The sequence below is a fragment of the Sipha flava genome, unplaced genomic scaffold, assembly GCF_003268045.1.
Source record: "Sipha flava isolate LNK unplaced genomic scaffold, YSA_version1 2_pilon_pilon, whole genome shotgun sequence".
NCBI classification, from domain to species: domain Eukaryota; kingdom Metazoa; phylum Arthropoda; class Insecta; order Hemiptera; family Aphididae; genus Sipha; species Sipha flava.
The window spans coordinates 1,843,051-1,866,429 of record NW_020272972.1 but is presented as its reverse complement, the minus strand read 5'-3'; the positions used below and the strand labels follow the sequence as shown (position 1 = coordinate 1,866,429).

General features: G+C 34.2%; 1 protein-coding gene and 1 non-coding gene across 4 annotated transcripts in view; both read right to left on the bottom strand.

Moving 5' to 3' along the window:
* LOC112685988 (synaptotagmin 1-like) overlaps positions 1-23,333 on the bottom strand; it is a 38,477-nt gene extending 15,144 nt beyond the window's left edge. For 2 of the 3 annotated variants that reach the window (XM_025558066.1, XM_025558068.1), the window contains exon 1: positions 23,050-23,333. The gene's annotated coding sequence lies outside the window, so the exon portion shown is untranslated. The remainder of the gene's footprint in view (positions 1-23,049) is intronic. The other variant, XM_025558067.1, reaches the window with a different exon arrangement.
* Trnaf-gaa lies at positions 443-515 on the bottom strand. Its single transcript has one exon. It is a non-coding gene; the product is annotated as a tRNA-Phe (tRNA).
* Positions 23,334-23,379: the final 46 nt, after the last annotated feature.

Sequence of the window (23,379 nt, the reverse complement as noted above, 5' to 3'; positions counted from 1 at the left end):
CGTCACTCGTCGCACACACCAACAGCACGCATTTAGAAGATTTAGTCTAATATTATAGAAAATTAGCCTACCAGGTATTTATCCAAATAAATAAATATATAAAAGAAAAATAAATTTTAAATTTAATCTATTATACATAATTTTAATATAGAAAAACAATTACCGTGAAAACCACAAAATTCAATTTTTCGGTCATTAGTTTTGTAAATTCTTATGCGTAAGTGATCATTAATAAAGGGTTTGGCATTTATTTGTGTACTGTATAAGAGTATTGTAATTTTTAAAAACTGTTTTTAATACTATTCCGTTCATAAAATTTGTAATACAAGAACGATCGTAAAGCAAATAATGTGTCACTCGTACAAATAACATTGAAAATGTTATTTATCGAAGGACTACGTTAAAACAGAATAATAAATTTGAAAAATATGCAAAAAGTAAATGCCGAAACCAGGGATCGAACCAGGGACCTTTAGATCTTCAGTCTAACGCTCTCCCAACTGAGCTATTTCGGCTTTATGACTTCATTGATTTTTTAGACTGTTTTAGTAACAAGTACCGTTAAAAATGTCAATATCAAAAACATTTAAGATAGCATTAAAATATTATTGTATATTTAGTATTATTTTGAAAGGAGCGAAGTAAATCTTATACTACTTATAACTGCTGGGTGATAAACGGAATTGGCGAATTGTCTCACGTCGCATTGTACCCGCGTTGTGTTATTTTGGTATTTTAATTTTATTTGTATCAGTTGGCCAGAGTTTTCTCGTCGATATTAGTATGCTATTATAGTACACAGTAGCGAAAAAAATTGTATATTATTTTTGTTAAACTTTTTTTCTGCTTTCGATACGCCGTAAATAACCGCGGGTGTAGGAAAATTAGAGACCGTCGTACGTAAAATACACACATATATACATTAATTATACACGTATTATATACCTGCAGCTCACACGTCGACCTATTACCGCCTCGGTATGGACTTTTAGCCGGGGAAAATGTATTGATCCCAAATAACCTCGTAAATAACCGTGCAACGCGATGGGGGTGTGCAACGGTGATGGGTAAAAATATATTAAGGGTGGATGTAAAGGAAAGCAATTCAAACGCAACGTATTTCGTCAAAATTGCTCTTCAACATTTAATTTACACAGGAGATGTATGCAAGATGGGCCGTATGGCTAGGCCTTACGCAGAATTGTACAAGAATTTTATTACTTGTACAATAGTACGAGTGTATTCAGGAGATAATAAATTATAATAAAGTCTCAAAACATTGACGTTCATGTTTGTGAAAATAACCGTGAAAATAATATAATACTGTGTTTTGACTGCGCCACAGACGAACTCATGTGATTTTTTTTCAACTAATTTGGTGATTATATTTAGCGTTCGGGATAGATTCTCTAAACTTATGGTCGAAGGCCGGTGTGAAGTTATGAAGAAAAAAAAAACAGTTCCATCACAATTCCGGAAATGTTCGGCACCGCCGCGGCGTCGTCAATATCCACTCACACACGTTATACATATAACAATATATATTAAGTGTAGGCGTAGTATAATATGTATATCATGTATCGTATTTATTATATATGGGGTCTGCATGAGGAGGCTGTGGCTTGTACGACTTAAAAGGGTCACGATACGAGAAAGAGAAAAAAACGTCCCGTTGTCATCGCCGACCCCATCGTTTGGACGGAATACAGAATGATCAGTTTCCCACGTCATTATAGTTGTTAACTTGTATACGCAATAGGAAAAACAGAGAAAAAACATATAATATGGAAAGTTTTATGATTTATTTTAATGGTATTATGTAATACTCGTATGCGAGATTTAAATTTCAAAAACATTGGTTAAAGTTTTGCATAAAAATGTGTTTCTTCAATCACTGAAAAAATATTAAAAAAAAAACCACTTGACATTATGTTTAGATAAAAAGTAAGGATTTATGTTTGAATTTTAAGATTTGACCGCTGCAATTCCTATTTAGAGTAAAGATTAAAATCTAATTTTCGATTGTTATTTTCCATGTACAATAAATTGTTCTCCATTTTACATGTTTACACGAAAAAACTGCTAATTTTGATAACTCTGTATTAGCGTAAATGCAATACCGACTATTATTAAATACCTTTCAAATGGCGTCTTTACGCACAGACTTACTTTTAGTCGTTCGATTATTCGAATTCACGCGTTTTATGATATACTCAACGAATTTATATAAATTCACTATAATATATATATATATTATAACAAAAGTAACTCAATATAATTGATTAATTTAAACAAAAAATGCTAAACGATTCGTCATTGTATACCCTACGTAACATAGTCAATAATATGTATCATAAACACGCTTCTGAGCCTAATGGCTGAAAAATCACAACGAATATGTTTATAGATACAGGATAACTTTTTATTTAACCATGTTCCATAAAGAAATAAAACGTAAAAATAGATACGAATTATTTTCTCTGTTCTTCTTGTATTTAAGACTTTAAACTATGTAACTGTATAGTTTAATATTCTAACCAATAAACTAAAAATCCGTTAGTCTTATGTTGGATTTATGATTGTGAACAGTGAACGTTAGACAATGAGAAGTAGCTATGAGTTTCCTGAAAAAATAAAGGCGTTTGAAACAATATTCGAAGAACGAACAAAACGTGTATCGAACGGTAAAACACGCACAGATCGTTTAAATATTCTTATAGGTATCCTGATTCTCGATCGCGCTGCTAAGGAATCACTTAAATACGTTTTAAATCAACCCCGACCGTGTCCGTATAATAGGATTAAGACGGTTAACTCGCAACGTGACACATTAATTGTGTGTTGACCGATTAATCGTCTATCGGATGCGAACCATTTAGATACGTCCACCTGTTCCTCGTGGCGGTGCGCGCCAAGTTCAATTTCTCTCGCGCCTTCATCCCAGTTGACGCGACGATCCCGATGTAAAATTATTGTAATCGTTGTTTTTTTTTTTTTTTTTTTTTTTTTTTTTTAACAAAGATGCCATTAAAATATTTATATATATATATATATATGTATACCATTCAAAGATAATCGATTTGCAGTGCCGAATGAGCAAGCCAAGCACGTACACAATTGTATAATAAAAACGGTGAAACGATGCACTACGCGAAACGCTAACATGGATTGCTGCAATAAATAATGCTCGCCGATCTATTTTGCATAAATTACCTACGCAAAAGCGCTGTGCGGAGGCAAATGTCGAGCACTATAGTTTTTTTCAACACTTTTATCGTCGCGTGACAAAAAGTTCCCGCGATATGTTCACGCACCGTGTACGGTAACATACGGTTCTGAACCATCGCCAGGCAAACTGTGAATCTGATTGAACCCGTGAGGAGAAGGTTCACTGTAAAACACATCAGTTTTTGACGCCAACAATCCCTGCGTACGTTTTCCGGTCGTGCGATGTTCCTTACCTGTGATCTTATGTAAGGAAAATTTCGAAAAATACCGTCGAAGAGATCTCATTAGATCGATTGAACGTATTCGTATGAAGAATTTTTCAAAAAACACACACGTGCACTTTTAGTTTTTTTGGTTGGGCCCCTGGCTTTAGCTCGTTATAGTCATTACGATCGAATCGAATTATTCGAAATACCCTCGCGGTGTTTGAATTTCGCGGTAAATGCTAACACACTAGCATAGCAAAACGGCGAGAGAAGAGTGCAACAAATCGGCGTTTCTCGAGTTGTCGGTATTTCGACGTTAAACCAAACGATGTTACAACATGTATAAACGTGTCAACGAAAATTTTCACAAACACACAAAACTCAAATATTATCAGTTTTTATCATTTTTATACTACTCGCTTCAATAAATTAGTTGACTGTTCAATAGCCCTTGGTGCATAGTTATAATTTCTCTCGTCAAAATATTTTCACTTTTATAATCATTGTTCTTCTCATTTTTTAAATAATGGTAGATCGGATATAAAAAAAAAAAAAATTACACTCAAGTCCATTGAAACATATAAGAATAATGAAATCAGAAGAGATCCAAGAAATAAAAACCATATTGAAAAATCTTGAAAAATGACGCATGGAACGATATTGCAACCGAATTATCCCAACACATTTCAACTAAAATCTCGGTTGATAAGTATATGAAAAAATAATCTCATTATTAGTTATTTGAAATGGTATTATTAGCGTTTACATTAAGCGACTGACAGAATAACTATGAAGTTTATTATTTATTATTTTATGGAAAACACGTGAACATTCATACATAGGATTTCGGTTGTTGGCGAACAGTTCGTCAAAGTTTACCGGACATTTAGCCGAAGAGTTCTTCGCGCCAAAACAAAACAACTTTAAAGCAGTCAATATTTGTCGAATCACTGCCGCTATTGCTACAAGATTTGCGGAGGGGTAAAAATAAAACGGGATGGTTCTAAACCGGTTACCGGGTTTTGTTACCGGAAAAATAGGTATTTGCGTGCCATTTTTTCAAATTAAATTTCTTACTATTTATAATCTTATTGGTAGATGTGTGCTAACCATTTTTCAATTATGAGAAGTATAAAACGATCAGTTTGGTCTACATAATATTAAAAGCTATTACCAATTTATTTTCATACACATTTTACATTCTTTCTGTTTTCTTTTGTAAAATAGTATCAATCATAAAAATATTTGATTATAATTAAATTATAGTATTCAATTCAAGTATTCAAAGGTATTGGATACTTTTATTTTACTTCCCCCCTCTATAATTCCAACTTCTTTGCACCTTTACTAGGAACTAAATCAATGTTTCTCAGTGTGGGTGATATCATCCTCCGGTGGGTGGTGAAGAGGCTCTGAGGGGTAGTGAATTTATTTTGGGTGGTATGGGGTATTGAACAAGTCTTGGATGGTAGAGTGATGTTGACTTAACACTGTTGAGCAAAATATATATTTTATTTACATTAAAATTTAGAAAAACATATAGATTCATGTATTTATCTATCAAATACATTTGAGATAATATAATAAAAAAAACCATCAGCTAGGTCTACATGCGTTTGATTATCTGTAATGATTTTCAAACTAATTATTTTTACTATATTATTTTCAAGCAAACCTTTTTTTTTAGGGTGCGTTGAAAAATGTTTTGTTTCTAAAGAGAATGACAGCTTATATAAGGTCGAGAACCAATGATGTATATCATTAATTTTTTTACGTTATAAAGCTAAACTCATAAGAGAAAATATATGGCAGTAATTATCATCCTTTTAAAAAAAAATTAGTAAGCATAATTACATTATTTCTGATAATAATTAATAAGCAACTCAAAACATAGAGGTAAAACCCGTTAAAAAATATTAATTTTAGGTTTAATATCAAACATTTTATTCAAATCTACAGTTTGGAGTAATATTTTTTTGGTACAGGATAAATATCTATTAAAATATTAGACATTAGAACTGAATTGTTAACGTGCATTGGACTTGCCGTATCTGCACATAATATCACAAATTGTTTTTAACTAAGTATTAATTATTTTCAAGGCACCAAGCCACTTCTTGTAAAAACCAGCCATACCACCGGGTATTGTCCTTGTTGCCTGACGCGCGCTTCGGAATAGCGGTTGTGTTGCAGCTGCAGTAATTATTTCCGAATGGATAATAACGTGTGCGATGACGTCCGGATGTCGAATGTCATCGGTAAAAATGGTCCTCAAAAGCCAATCACAAAATCCGTTTGATGGCATTCGCGATGAATTCGTCTTTTGCTTACTTCCGAGACGCGCGTTCCTCGGCCAGACTATTACCTCGCAGGTAATACATGTCCCGGTCCCTTTAGGTACACGAGTGAAACGCAAACGAATAAATGTGTAAATTTTTGCGCTATTGGGTTTACGCGTTGTAACGAGGAGTACCGACTACGGAAGCGACGAAAGGGTTTTACGGCAGCCTGCAAAGTCGGAAAAAAATTCAAAGTACAATAACGTACTCGGGTGTACCTATACAGTTGTATGGTAAAGTGCGTGCTTACATTGTACACGCATATAATATTCAAGCTTGGCGCGGTGCGCTCGGGGGAAGGGATTCAAATCGATAAACTTCGTTACGACCCACGGCACGCGGTTCAGGGATGGCCAAAATGCGTGTGCCAGTACTTATCATTGATGTGCAAGACGTCGAAACAACGATTGCGAAGATAGAGAGTGGAAGGAAAAAAAAAGCTCGTATAATATAATGTAATTTATATTCGTTATGATAATAATATTGCTTATCTTATTTGTGTATGCGCTGCAGAGGTGTAAAATGTTATGGTAAAAAGAAAAAGAAAACTAACAATCGTATCGCGAGCTTGTCCGGTATCGCGTATTTCGTTTTAATGGGCGAACCCACGTCATACGTGCCCAACGCGTTGATCGAATTCCAATGACCCGCTAACGGTGTATTTAAAAAAAAAATGTTCAACAGTTTTATTTCGAAAACTTCTAAAATTGCATACGATTATTTCCGCTCGATATATATATATATATATATATATATATATATATAGTACGAGTATTAAATGTATTCCTCTCTATAGCGTTCTGGACTAATATGACTGGTACACGGCCAAGGCTGGATTAAGGGAGGGGGTTTAGTCGGGGTGTTAGCCCTGGGGCCCTCTTGAGTACCCAAGTGAAAGGGACCTAAACAATTGTAAGCCGATTAAATTTTTTCATCATATTAAAATTAGTAGTTTTATAGACGTAAATTGTATATACCTATTAATTTTATAATCTTATAATGCAATTGACAATTTGTGAATTAGTTAAAAAAAATGTATCGTTCTGCGAGCGTGACGAGCAGTTTTGTAAAGAATGTTTTGTCAAAAGGGCACATATAAAAATTTCAGCCCCGGGGCCCCATAGGTGCTTAATCCGGCCTTTTATACGGCGCTTCGACCGCTAAGTTCAACAGAATATCATAATAAAGCAGAAGAAATGGAAATATCTCAGTAAATCAAAACTATATGTATTGTCCGATGATTGGTTTTTATTTTTGTTTACTTACTCGGTATGTACCATGGCTATAGATAATATCTGTGTAATTACGTATTCGAAGTGGAACGTGAATTCGTTTAAAAATAAAAGATAATGACTGGATTCAGGCATTGGACTTGATAAATGAACCAAATTAATTTGTCGGTTATGTAATATATTTTGATTATGCGTCTCTACAATACTATAATGTATTAGTACATGTTTTTGGTACACATCAGGTGGAAATTAAATCGTACATCGTTTAGAATATATACTATGAACTTATGCTTTAGATTGTGTCAATCGTCGCGGATCTTTTACTGTTTCACAGTCCTACGAACGTTAAATAGTAATGATGATACTACGATAGTAAATGCGTATACTTCTTCATCGCGACAGTTCAATTAAAAGACGCCGAGTAACATTTTTTCTGTGAGTCTAGCTTTTTTCATTTCTCTGTTCAATAATCAATCAAAGTGTCGATTTATCCGTATAAAGGATGGTATGAGTCTTGCGAGGTTATGAGTTTTCGGCGGATTAAACGAAAAATCACCATGCGGAAAACCAATTGATACACGTTCGTATATAAAAAGGCGTAACAAATTAAATTTTGGTTCCACTCTACTGAAAAGTTAGAAAAAAGTTACTTTTAGCCTTTTAATAGAACTTATAATATATTTCTTGTAAATTACTCACATGAATCGATATGTGACATTGATTTTGGGCTTGTCGCGCGTTTTTCACGCTCGAATCGCCAGGATCAAAATATGTAGTGTAACATATCGATTTGTACGAGAACTTTGAAATATAAACGAAGGTGAACATTTATTTATTGTTATTTTACATATCTGATTAATCATCATGGTTTTTATTGTAAAATAATCATAATTAAATAAAATTAATATGAAATTCGATAAAAATCGTGTTTTTTAATCAGATAGGTATGTGAAATAACAACAAATACATTTCATCTTCGTTTAACTTGCAGAGTTCTTATACAAATCGTTATGTTACATCACATATTTTAATCTTGGCGACTCGAGCGTGAAAAATGCGCGACAAGCCCAAAATCGACGTCACACATCGATTCAAGTGAAAAATTTGCAAGAAGTACGAGTATCTTATAAGTATTTATTTTTAGATTTGAAATAATTTTCTGAAGATAATTATATAGAACCCAGGTTTTGAAGATAAAAAAAAAAAAAATGTAAAAGACTGTTCATTTGGTCACTCCAGAGAGTACACTAGTATACTAGTTTCCTCATCCATTTCAGGATCACTCTGTATATCAAATTAATTTTACAATTATATTATACGACAAGTATGAAACGCAAGCTTTATGAAACGCCCACGCGTATACAAGCGATGTTCATTGTAAAAGTTAATGTACAGCCTTTGCATTTGATTTTCACCAATGTGTTGCCACGGTTACGATGACCGACCAGCCGTTAAAGGTGGTGGCTTATTTCTCTCTCTTTCTATCTTACTCTTTCCTAACTATTACTATATCATCCTTACTATTCTCACTCATAACCATTTTACCTCCATTGATAAAAATCGCGCCCCGTGGTATACTTTTCGTCCTTGACATCACCCGTAAGCGTACTAATACCGGAATATAACCACGCACAAAACGTTGGTACGCACAAAACGAGGTAATATTATAATAGGTAATATTCATAAGCGCGTGCACAACACGCCCTCCACAGAAGCTGCAGCAAACACAGATGGCAATTTTAACGTAAAAATATTATACTGCGTGAAAACATTATTCGTCCGTGACAACTGGTATTGAGTTTACCAAGCGCGTTTTACATATTATTGAGAGCAACAGAATTTTTAGCGCAGTGTGATTGATTCGAACAATGAACTTGTCTGTAAAAAAAAAAAAAAAACAGCTTAAACATTTATCGTATTACGACATGGAGACACGTTGTATAAATAGGTAAAAATGCGTATGCACGTGATTAATGCGAATCTCCTTTATTATCCGATAAGAAAAACGATTAAAGCGCAGCATTGTTTTTATGGGCAGAGCTAAATAGCAGTGACAAAAAGAGGATTTATAATTCACTGTAAATGTTTTTACCAATGTAATAGTATCGGCAAACGAATGTATGTATTCGTGCAGACGTTGCAGAATCTTTAGCGGAATTTGAAGAGCTGTTCCTAATTTTTCGTGATAGTTATATCATTGCAATTGCAAAAAGCCAAGGCTGTCGGTGATACCTATTTATTATACATTTTTATTATTTTCACTGTGATAAATCATCAATTGCCAAACATATTTTGACTTAAGCTCCAACAAAATCCGATAAAAACTATTGACGGTTCACAGTGCTCATATTATATACCTCCTAATTGTATTGTACGCATTTATAATACAATTTGACGCGTTATCATCGTACGTGCGTTACAGCAAACTTTATCATAATATAATATCATTATATTATATCCGATATAATTCACGCGTTTCATATTCTTTCCGGGACACGCGTGCTCATATCTCAACGAGTGTACATTTAATGCGATAAAAATATTTTGTACACCATTATCCCTGTACATTTCGCTCTAATCGATTCACACATTTGTACAATGCACGTCATGTGTGCATACATATAGGTGTGAGTATTATTTTTTATGATATTTTCACGAATCTCGAAAATGTCAACGTCACGATAATTTATACGTTTCTACGTACGTCGTCGAAACAGGTGAAATATAATTCACACATTTTTTACGAAACCATTGAAAAAAAATTATTAAAAAGCGTTTTTTTTTTAAATTAAATTTCAGATGATTTTATTTTCTTCCCCCCCCCCCTCTGGGAGAGAATCGATTGAGCGTTCCTATGTACCTACACGTGGCGTATACGTCACACAGTATCGTAAGAGCGATTTGCGTGGAAAATTAAAGGACTGAGCATTTTCATGGCACGCACGTCCAAATCGCATATCATATTATATTGACACCTGCAAGTTAACGCACGTTCATAAGATAGCAAGGAAACGGAAGCGGTAATAATCATCCGAAATGCACGCAGGATCGTTTGGCTTTTTTTTTCACGTTATAATCTATGATTTTCCTTAGATTCAAGGTAGGTTGGACGATTGATGATTTCGACGGGATAGTATCACAGTTACTGATCAAGCGAATCGAGAAGAGATTTCTACATTTAAACATCTATATAGTTAATTTATAACGGTCGAGGATATCGAAGTATTGAACCGTTGTAACGTTTGATAAGAACCAACATGGCCACAGTCAGGTCCACGATAAATCGAACAGTCTTTTATAGGTTCTATCGGTTGCCATTCGGTAATAATATTCAATGAAAAGCTTACCGATAAAACTAATTATGGCGCTGTAAAATAAATTTGCTTTGAAATGATCGTACAAATAATCATCTACTAAACTTATTGGATCTTTACATATTATATAATAAATATTGACTCTCCCTTTTAACACTGCTCTCGGTAATCACCGTGTACATGCGGATGCGGTATAGTGGCCTGTGCAGTCGACATATATGCTACCTCCTATTTGCGGTTCTTGCAATGTCCGTGAATATACCTCCTGAACGCAACAAAAAGACGATTTTAGTCCGTAATCCATAATTAATTCGCGTGCGGTCCGGGATCGATAACTGATAAAAAATATGTTTAATGAAAACCAAACCAATTAATAATAAATTAAAATGTGTATAAATTGTTCTTGGTGGCCGATCGGCTACATCATACTTCGGTCGTGGAATAAAATATATCCTGTCAAAAACATCGTGCGATGATGATATTGCAATAACACGCATGATCGAACGCCTAAATTTACATACAACGTGTGTGCGTACGAAACGTGTAATTACAAGACACACACGCACATGCACACGTACGCGTATATTAAATTAATTACGCGTATTGCGTTCACCCAGATGGTTAGACGGTTCTTACTCGAATAATGTACACCGCTGCGATTTAATGATATAGGTACTGCTGCTAATCTCGTTATCGTGTAAACGATGCCCGCGGCGGCGATTATAATATTCGCACCGCTCAACCGAGTCAATGTAACTATAATGATGATTGCGAATGTGACTCGTGCAATTGAACATAGTGCGATGAGAAAAAGCGCAGAGGTTCATTGTCCAAGGATGACCAAACCCTCGATATCGTGGACGAGGCCAGAATCTCAGGACAAAAACGTTTTGCGTGGTACATAATACGATTCAATGAAAAATAAATTTACGTTGTTGGATGGTTAGTTTTTAAACCTATAATGCCTAACGAAATAACAATATTTTTAACTATAAAACGTATACGCGATGGTTACAATTTACAATTGATATAAAAAAAATATGTATTATTTATGAATTTGTCGTATTAAGACGTTTAACAATCAAAATCAGAATGGGTTTGATAGCAGATGAGAATTAATATATATATATATATATATATATATATATATATATATATAATATGTGTATCGAAATTCTACATAATTTGGTGTAAACATAACAATTTATTGTTTAACATTGAAAAGAACAAAATTACGTATTTTTCCAGATCACCTGCACCGGTTATCTACAACTGTTATTTAATTAATAATCTCATTTATCAAGTGGTTGAAAACGGTGATTTAGTTTGACACGTATTTATCTTTCAAAACTCATTATTTAAGTACATATGTCAAAAAAATCATCATCCATGCTTGAATTTAGCACTAAAACATGTAAAGATTTCTCAAACCCTATTATTTTAATAACATTTTTCATTCGTACGTTGAATATTTGAATATAATTTTATAGTCTGTCCGCCCTACGATAATATTCATATAAAATGCCTCGAAGCTATCCAAAATCAATTCCCTCGTTATATATATATATATAAATGTATCCCTCGTCAACCTCACTCATCTTATAAGCCGTTATTAGAAAAACTAAATATGAGCAGCCTTGTTACTCAGATATGTAAACATGATTTAAAATGCTTGTTTAAATTGGTCAATGGCTACATTGACTATTTACTCAGAATTATTACAATTTAAAAATGTCCACGTTTCTGAGTGACAAACTACATTTCCTTATACTTACTTTTCACATAAAAGTACCTAGAACTAGTTAGGTTATACAATCAATTATTAAATTCGCTTTTAATTAGATCCACTAGATAAGCTTTTTATATCCAAATTTATTTATTTAAATTTAATTCTGTTGAGTAACTTTATAGCTATATTATCAGTTATTAATAAAATTATATTCGTAAATGTATTATTTATTTTTTTTTTTTTAATTGTCATTCATTTATATTATTTTTCGTCTATTATTACAAGTATGTATGTAATACTAATTGGGATTCAGCGCGTTTAAATTACAATAAATAACTAAAATCGTGAAATACCACTGCTAGTGTATCACGGATGACATCATAATGCAACGGTTTTCAAACTTTTTTTTCCGTGGTGCCTTTTTTTAGACCCAATTTAGCCATGGTGCCCTGGCTGTGAATAACATTAAAGATAGAAACAAAAAAAGATCTAACCGATTTTATTAATTTAAATAAAATTTTACTTAGTTATAAATTAATGCATTTTTAAATTTAAAAAATAAATAAATAAAAATGATTGTTATTATGATTATAATTATTATATAAAAATATTATAAGGTTAAAATGAAAATAACTGATTATACAAAAGAAAATATTACATTATTTTCTATAACGTTTTTACGAAAACAATAAGGAAAAACAATTTTATACATTTTAAACTATTTGTTATGAACCATAGACGGTGGTGCCCTTAGAAAGTGGTCGTGGTGCCCCTAGGTCACTGCGGTGTACAGTTTAGGAATCGCTGCCATAATGTATTATTATTATTATTATTATTATTATTATTATTACTACTGTAATTATACGGTTTTTCAATGGATTCAAATGGATTTAAATGGATTCAATGGAAAGGGTACATATGACGGAGAAATGAGGATGATATAAGTAGAGCAGTCCTGGAGTGGGAACCAACGGGAAGAAGACCCCGAAGGTGACCAAGAAAAATACGGTTAGGCGTAGTAGAAGACCTTGACAGAATGGGAGTTAAAACACCGAGAGAATAGTCTTTAGAAGAAAAATAAGTTATACTTATATATTACCGTATTATATATATTTTTGTCTCTGTCGTCAATGTCTAATTTTTTCGTGATCTTTGCTATGTTGTTAAAACATACGCACCGAAGTATCGCGCTATAATAAAAACGCGTGGACGTATTAAATATCAAATTGATCATATTTTAATTAAAATCATCACAGCGCGAAACAGTATATCAATTTAAGTTCAATTACATTCGTCGAAGTTTTACAATAAAAACGCTGCTGTCGTCGATTTATATCATTTACTTTGATAGATAAATTTAATTGACTTAAATGACACTGTTATTTGCTACGTGACTGTTACGATTCCATATACGTGTACACATAGTGTACGCATGGGAGTGATGGACGAACGTATAACGATAGGGGAAAAATAACAATTACATTAAAACTAATGAATTTCATTTTCAACTCAACACATGTGTGGTCATGCGCAAGAGTTTACTATGTTAATAACAGCTGAATGTTGTGTTTTTGAGTTACATATGATTCGGATTGATAAAAAAATTAAAAATACAAACAGCAGAGGAATGAAATTAATAATTATTACGGTAAAACATTTTTTTTTTTTTTGTAAATTAATTTATAGAAATTATATTATACGATGGTTGTAAATCGAAAAGTAAACCAACGAATTATTTGATTACAACATCGTATAATAATAAACATGATTTGCGTAAGTATTGTAAACAGAAAGTCATATAGAATTCATGGGAGTGTTTCGATTCATGTCACAGGGAGTTGAGTTTTAAATCGATTTTCTGGTGGTTAATATGGTGTTTTTTAAACATGTTTCTATAAGAATGAATTGCTACGAAAGTACAGTATAACATCTTAAGTACAGTTGTCGGTTTATAATTTTATTTAGTTATAGTTATTAGATGGGTGTGTAATTTAGTATTGTTAAAGATATTTATTATGTTAAATAGTAAGAAATCAAGTTTTATTAAGCAATTGTAATTGTTTTTTTTCAAACTTTTATGACAATTGAGTTCACAGTATATATTAATATTAATATATCATAACTATTGTAAAAATAATGTAAAAAATAAGTACAATAAATTAATATATAATATTTCTATGGTTTGAATTTTACATAATTTAATATTGATTAAGATGAATAAGTTTATAAAGAAATCCAATTTCAAATAATTGCTTTCAATTTTGTTAACTTTTTTTATTTTTAGAATATAATGGAAACATGAATGGAAAAAACTGTATTACATTGTGTACATGGGAAATAAATAAATAAGAACAAATAACGAGAATGAGAAAGGACGGACAGAGAATGAAGAGATCATGAATTATTAATGTTGTGTAAGACTTAAAAGAGACTTTAAACCGGTTAAATTACGTACTTTGTTCTATCTTTTTATAAATGATCGATCAAAACGGCAATAAGAAATTGAGTGATATGAATGAACGATAAGATTTCCGAGGAAAAGGATTGGAGTAACGTAAAAGTAATATTTGAAAAATAAATTGGAATTCTACATTTAAAGGAGATACAATTCGATATAGATTATATACTTGATCAGAGTTTGAAGATTACTAAGAATATCAGTTGAAGGGAAAAAAAATGTATTACTTAGCCCTTTCCGGATCGTCAATGAATATATACTACAAAACATCGTTTATCCGTTAGTTTATTCTCTTTAAATCCGGATAGTATGTGTTTGGTATTTATTATTTTTATCCTATACGACATATAATTCTGATATGAACAATAGATCAGAATATTTGTTTTTGATAAATGTTTGCATATTATAACAATCATTGTCGGGAATACGAACGGTAAAATCGTTGAATGAATATTCATGTGAAATATCGTATAATGTTGTATTAGGTATTGTTTTGACGAAATTTAAATATGTAAACATAATTTAATTTGCCGACTGAAGCATACATTATTATACTATATTACATGATCCAATATGTGAATTACAGTGGCCTGTCAAGGTCCGACCGATAAGCTTGAACGTAATCGTTCACCGTACAAATGCAAGTATAACATATATTTTATTATTATATGAAAATTGCTAGACGGTTGAATAGTTAGTAAAAAAAAAAAGAAAAAAGAAAACCGAAAAAAAATGTAGTTCATACACTGAGCCGAAACATTGCTTTTCTTCATCACCATGCAGTTTAAAGGTATTTTTTAGCATACAATGTTCATACTTTTATATTATTCAATAATGTTTAATATTCATTATGCTCTTGACTTACGGTTTCAAATCTTTTAAACTTTTACCCATTCAAATGTATTTTATATATATATATATATATATATTTTTTTTTTAATGTTTTATTAATCGAATATCATGCTACTACAATTACACTAAATTATCACGGTGTTTACGGGAACTTATTACGATGTATGCCAGGGACGAGAAACTGATGACCCGCAGGTCACATCCAACCTTTGTATAATTATTATCTAGCCTGCGTTACCTTTTAAAATTTAATAAACTCAAGCTTGAAAGGAAAAAATACTTGATACAAAGTTGATATCCATATATCCACATAATATATTACATTGTTAATAAAATGTTGATATCAACTATAATCTGCTATCGAACTCAGTTATAGTTTGATCACTACATAACTAAATACGACATGTTCATAATTAATATTTATTTTGTTACCTATATCAAATTTTGGATCTATCGACTTGTATACGTTATGTAGTTGTAGTTGTAGTTTTAGTTTCCTGGACTGCTAGGTTTAAGTGATCTTAAATTGGCCCTTTAGGAACGTTAGCTTATACGTCCCTAATAGACGTTATATGGACGATATACATTGCTTGACTTTATATTCTTATATCAAACAGTTATTTCAATATTGCAACATTTTTCGTTTTAATTTTTACAGACGTGTATATATCGTGTGCCCTTGGGTCATTGGTGTTCAAATGTTGTAATATTTATATGCCAAATGTAGTACACGACAAAATATCATGTTGGACCACGTGTGGTGTTGCACAAGGTCGTCAACGTCGTCGTTATACAATATGCACGAGCGATATATTTGTCGTCGACCGGAAATCCGAAAAAAAAAAATCGGTACAAATTTCCTGAAAATGTGTATGTATCTCTGTGTCATGACGTCGTTCTTGCGTTTTGCGATTATTTGTAACAGCGATAATAAACGAGTGTTCCAATTCTGAGGTCATGTTATGGCTTGTGTTATTATTGTTACACAACACACATATGATACGAGGACACGGACTCTATCTGCTACACTGTCGTACTACAACGTTACAGGAAAAAAATAAATTAAATATAAATTGCACGCTTAAAATATAATATGATAACCCGTAATATTCTTCGCTCGAGAGAACGGTTGAAAAAATGTTCGTTGAACACACGCGTGAAACACAAGCTCGAATATTTTCATCGGAAAAAAACGTCACTTATTTTTCGTTTCGTCGGCCCGTGACAATGTTATAAATGACATCACGACACGCCATGGTACGTGAAAGAGAAAGAGAGAGAGAGAGAGAGAGAGAGACAGTATGCAAAAGTATAACAAGGACACGCATTTCCGTTTCCTCCCCTGACGATATACTTAATTCCTCTGGTCAACTTCTGATCAAAACATTTTTGCAATGGCACCCGCACACGAAGTTTTTACTGGTTGAAACGAACTTGCTAGTTGTACTTGCTTCAGCAGTACATATAATTAAATTGGTTGAATCATGCAGATACATAAGAGTTATCATTTTTCACTTGTAGTCGAACATATTACTAAAATTCTTATAGTTTGTTAAAATAAGAAATAAAAATTAAAGTTTATATTTTGATCTCGAGCGAAGTGAAGCGCAATATTTTTGTATTGGTTTTTTTTGCAAATCTTCAGTTAAAAATAATATATGTATGGTTTACTACACAAGTAAAGGTATATTATTTTATTTTTTTCGATTTCCTTGGGTTTAATTATATTTATAATATATTAAACAATTTTTTATTAGATTGCGTGTACTCGAGTATAATTAAAATCATACGTGTGCCTAAAATGCAATAACTCAAAAAAATTTACTTGAAATTGTTTTTAATAACTTTCTAACATTTTATTCATGTTATGTTTTTCAAAATGTATCAAAATACTGGTTTGATGACAATGTCTAAATGATTTTTTTTTTTCCCATTTGTTTTAAACATATAATTAGTATTTGTTAAGTTTTTTGAATCCCGTTGTCGTATAAGAAGTGCACTGCATGTGTCTATTAGCGGCTGAAACTCAGCTACGTGTGATGGTCGCCTGGGCGATCCTATTATTATACAAATGAGGATCATTTCAACGACGTATATGAAAATCTTCTCGTCGCTACCACGTCATCGACGTTCGCAATAGCCCATTGTGCTCGCGCGGACTTCGAGTGCCCACTCGGTACGGTCGGAAACTCTTCGCTCAAGCCTGTGTCGTTTCGAACGTATCACATAATATTGAAAAAAATTAAAAATTTTTTACCTGGACGAGATACGGTGTAAACGATCCAAAAAAATATTACGTGTTCACGCGTTTAAAAGATTTACGAATTTTTTTTCATGCTCAATCTATCAGTTCGATTAGAATTTCAAACTACAGTCATTTGGACATCGAAACTCGTCCGTGTTACATAAAAGTGTGCGTAATCATCGATATTAATCCACAACAATGGTTTCGAACAGAAGCAACGATCTTTTAAATAAATTTAACAATTATCGAAAAAATAAAAAATAACAAATAAATAGTATTAAAATGTTACTCGTGGCTGTCGAGAAACGTGCCATGAACATTTCGTTCATATTAAACAGTTTGCACTGTTTAAAAATGTTCGAAAAACTTTGGTCTGTGAACCCACGGCTAGTTTGTTGCGCGTACTAGGCGATTCGACGGAAATTATCCGTTTCGATATGACGTTATTACACTTTTATGGGATTTGCGATACGTGCTAATTAATTATTGTTTGTTCGACGTACCCCAATTATACGACTTCGCGAGGTTTCATATTTGCATATTTAGTATTTGCGTAAAACGAATGCAAGTGTGCGCACGCGTGCGATTTAATATAAGTATTATTATTACATTGCATTATTATGTTGTGTTTATGTTTAATTTAAAACGTCGTATTTTATGCGTAGTTTCGTGCACAAAACAAGACAAAGGTATACCGTCGTGTGCTGTAATACTATTCATTTGTACGTGTTATTCGAATAACTGTACGAAAACCTGATTTTATAAATATACGATTTCGATTTTGTTAGCCATCAGTTGCCGTTAACATTTTTACGTTTACATTGACGTTAATCCACGAACGCTTTTCGATTACCAAATTCTATTGTAGACATGTTTTTTCAAAAATAATTAAAATAATAATGCACCGTTATTGGTAAGGGAACGTCGATGATGGTTGTATATTTTACAAATATCTGCAAATATGCGTTCGAAATAATTTGCAACAGAAATACATTTCGAATTTTCATGTTCTGCGTAATTCTTAGTAGATTGAATTTAAATCATACAATCCAAGATTTCCAAATATTTGAGAAATTTCATTTACTTTTAGTTTATTATACGATAAGTTTTCGTGGGTATATCATCACAAGAGTCTACCAGTTATAATACAATTTTCCTTGAGCATGTCTACTCTGGTGTTTATTATTAAACCAATAAATCATTTACAAATACATACACATCTATCAATTGTCCATATTAAATACGTTTGCAGTTACACTTTGTAATAATATGATTTTATGCGAAAATAATTATGTACATACATGATAAATGTATGCACTCGAGTATAGTACACGTTACGGTAAAATAATCGACTCTAATCAAATTTAAAAAAATGCAGTTATATGTAAAAGTACAAGAGCTTGAGCAAAGTAAGCTCAAAATTATCATTAATGAGTTTTTATCTATTTTTCGTGGATACGGTGTCCGTCAAGTATGTGAAATCAATTATAGTATACATTTTATAGTGATACATTTATTCGTGCGACATTTTACAGTTGGAGAAATAAATATTTTGTTATAAGTCTTCTAGTCTGAATAATAATAAATATCTTCTCTAAGGAATAAAAATACGAAAATCTATCACGTAATCCATGTTGTTCTTAAAAAAGACGCATCAATAGACGTTTCCATCGAATAAAATTTGAAAAGAAAATAATCCTTTACTATATATGATATCAGTGTCACTATAGTATGAGAGAACATGTAGTTGAACGAAGTTTTTGTGGTATCGGAATAAATAAAATACGAAAATAATCAAAACTCAGTGTGGTTAATATACGAAAGTCAATGTAACGCATTACAAGTTAATGAAATTATTAATTTAATGACTCAGTGGGTAACAAATTAGGAGTAGCACCGAGGAGCGACTTTGGCATGTATACATAACATATATAGTTCTGGAATCCAATACAAAGCTAATGCGACTCGGATTCAAGAGTATGAATTAATTTGGTCTGACCGTTTTAGGGTAAACTTGATGTAATACGCCGTACAATATGATGCAGCTAATTATTTATAAGAACAATCGTTGGTTTGTTTCAATTGAAAAATAATTTTCCGTTAAATTATGATGTTACGATAATACTTTTACACCGTTATGCTCATCATTTCTTTAGTGACTAGCATTTGCAGTGCTCGGGTACTTAATTATGTACTCGATGAGACGTAAAAGTCCCACCGGAAACGAAACAAAACTACCGGAACGCCGAATCACGTTGGAGCGTCCTATCTTTTGGGAAATTCGTATTTCCACCGTCGACGTTTAAGGTCACCGTTTTACCGAGCGGCAACAGCTATTATCGGCAACATCATTAGGTTTAATGTAGAACAAGGCGAAAGCACCGTAATCTGTTTCGCGTCCGAGGATATAAAAAGCGAAAAAGAACGACAACGTGATTGGTCGCGTCATGCGTGCACTTTCCGGAACGAACGCGTTTCGGCGCGGTGAAAGCATTGAACGTTGGGCGTTGGGTCCCGTTGAAAACAAAAAAAAAAAAAAGCTGTGAAAACGGACCGGGTAAACTTCCTACCGAATTCTTGAAGATTTAAGTTCACGCCGACGGCTGCCGGTTAATGTAGTATCATTTCGGCCGTACAGGACGGAACATCATTTATTTTTTTTGCCAAAGGCTCGACGGAGGGGTTGGATACTGCGCGCTGCGGTAAGCTCATGCCGTTTACACGTATTTGCGCACTGTGTACACACCGCGCGGATAGAGCCGGCGACGGCGAGCGCAACGGAGGACGTTTTATTAAACATCGTCGTGTCAACACCGTTGATGATGTGCGCGCGCGTAAACGATATCCGTATCGTACGGTAGTTGTTTCGTTTTCGGAAAGCAAACAGTCTGCACGAGCTTTAAATATAATATGTTACCCGCCGCATACACCCGGCTCGGTGTGTACATTGCGCACGGTACCCGACACACACTACACTGTTACGTGGGTGTTTCGATATCGTGTTGTGTGCACGCGCGTAACAATCGGTTCGATCTCGTTTGATGCACGTGAGTTCGTAACACGACGATCTGTTGAACGGTTGTAATCGTTTGGGGGGAGGGGAGGGGCACCAGTCGTAAGTGAAAAAGGTTGAATGGGGGTTAGTTTTTTACGCTTCTCCCCCTTATTCTTTTTGTCCGTGAGCAACAAGATTAGCTAACAAAATAAAAATATCCGAATCAATAGAATGCGATTCAAATTGTTATTCAAATTTACTGTTGTAGCGTCTCGCTCGCAACAGATTTTTAAACCATATTTCCGCGCATTACTGTTGAAAATCGACGTGCTGAATGTAATAACGATAACCGTTCCTAATAAAAGCGATGACAAGGAAATGTGTTCGGTATTTTCGGATTCTTGCACGAAAAAAGGGTTTTAGCAATATTCGTTAATACTGTTCATAGATCTTAAGTTTAGTATAGTGTAATCGAATGCATGCGCTATGCTACGTCACTGGGGAGGAGTACGCGTTCACGGAACGATACGAAAACTCAGCGTTTCCTACGCGCACGGAGGATCCAGCAGACGAGGATAAACGGTGCGTCATGATCGCAATAATAATGTGTAACGTTGTCACGTAAACGCGATGAAACGACCGCCACTGGGCGACGACTGGGATTTAGCGGTACGCCCGATTAAATCAAATTATTGGTCCGAAACAACGTCAGCTACACGTGTCCGCGGGTGACGCGGCGGATACATCCTCAAAAAAAAAAAAAAAAAAACGTTATTTTTTAACAACAATTTAAACTTTAATTTCGGTTCTTCGAATAAATGTGCTTTTGCAAGCACCTGTTCGAGGCATCCCGATAGCACGACCGTTTCGTTATATTTCGAACGACGTAAATCATAATAATTGCTCCTAAGACGTGATGATTATTTTATTTCACAGACAGCGTCCGTCCGTTTCCTGCGTATTTTATTTTATTTTCTATTCGTAATGCAAATGGATTCTGCGAGTTCAGTGGTGGTTCGCGTTGAAAAATTAAAACTGAAAAGTAACAATCACTCGTGTAACAACTGGTACGCTGCGCCGTGGAGGTATCAACTTTTAAGATATATCATATTCAATAACGCTTAGGCAGATTATCCTCCCCGGCCTCCACAGGTCCGATGCACAAACTTTATTCGTGAAAACTTGGTCATGGACGATCTTCCCTCGTCGTACTAGCGACGGAAGTCGTAGTTATCGGAATCGGTATTATTATAATTATTGCTACGAAACAGAATATAACACAAAAATCAACAGGATGACATGTTCAGTGTTCGATAATAGTGCATTATCGCGTTTCTAATCGCGCTACAATGTTAAAATTAATCGTATTGTAATCAAACTAGCACGATACGTAACGAGACGCGATTTATTTCGCGAATTTAAACGCGTATTTAATTTAATTACAAAACACGCCTGCGTAAAATATCAAATGTAGATTTCGCTTTTGGCGTAATTTTCCACGTACCATTCCCATCTAGAGTTCTAATCAACTACCCACAAGAAGTTTAAATCCAAGTCACGGTTACATTACGTAATTTATGTGATTTCACAGTTACACCAATACGTAAACTATTCACAATTATTTTGCGTACCTATGGTAATCTTGAACTTGTTAACCTATTGCCGATCTTCAGACTTTTTTTGATCGGCCGATCATTTCCAGACAAACTGATCGTCACCCTTTCATAGATTTTCGTTTGCCCGTTGTCTCACAATCGATTCGTTCACATACATTATACAGCGTGTGCGTGCTCGTGCGAAAATTGAGTAGAAATAAATTTCTTAATTTTTTTCACGCGAAAGTTGAATGCATATAAGGAAAACGGACGAACATAATAATGAAATGACGCTATAAAAATATAATATGAAACGTGCATTGTACTTTTATGGTATTATTTTTAATACGATCATGTTTAGTATTATTTATATGCAAAAGCAATGGAATAAAATAAAATATGTGGTAACCATCACGGGTACGAAGCAATAAGAAACCGATAATCACACACGCGGCAACGTGGATTCCTCCAGCACAAATAAAACGGCCTATAAAGATTTTCTTATCGTTCCGATCAAATACAAACGCGTCCCGGACGCGCTATTGTTACGCGCACCGTGTTTTCCGTTAAAGTTCGTCCTTGTCGGCAGGCGAATATCGATTGATCGCCGTCCGCTGCGGTGTACAACGACGACCGAGACGGTACGCGATCGTGCATCGGAACGATCCGTCGCGCAACGCGAGCACCGCGGACGACAGCGGCACGAGACACGTTTGCCGACGCGGGAGGCGGACATTCGGGAAAAACAATTTTTTTTTAACGTGACGTCACGGCGGCCGGAGGGATCGGGCCCGTGCCGTAAGTGTAACACGACCGATCGGACGAACGGTTCTCAATCGCAGCCCGGGGCTCTTACCTTGCCGATTGGTCTTACGAGATCATCCCGGACCGGTGCGACGTGTTCGCGACCGAAATCGAAAAGCCCACGTGCGCGTAGCGGACGCTAAATCGTACCGTTGTAATGACAATAATGTCGTTGCACTCGATCCGCTCCACGTACGGTGTGTGCACTGCGACCGCTGAAGGCGTTTTCGCACGAGACGATGCGGTATACGGTTACGACCGTACGACTCGACCGCGGCGATCACGCACCGATACACCGTCTGGAACAACACTCGATTCGCGGCTGCGGCCGTGGCGGCGGCATTGGCGTTGGCGACGGCGGCGGCGGCGGCGGCGGCGGCGG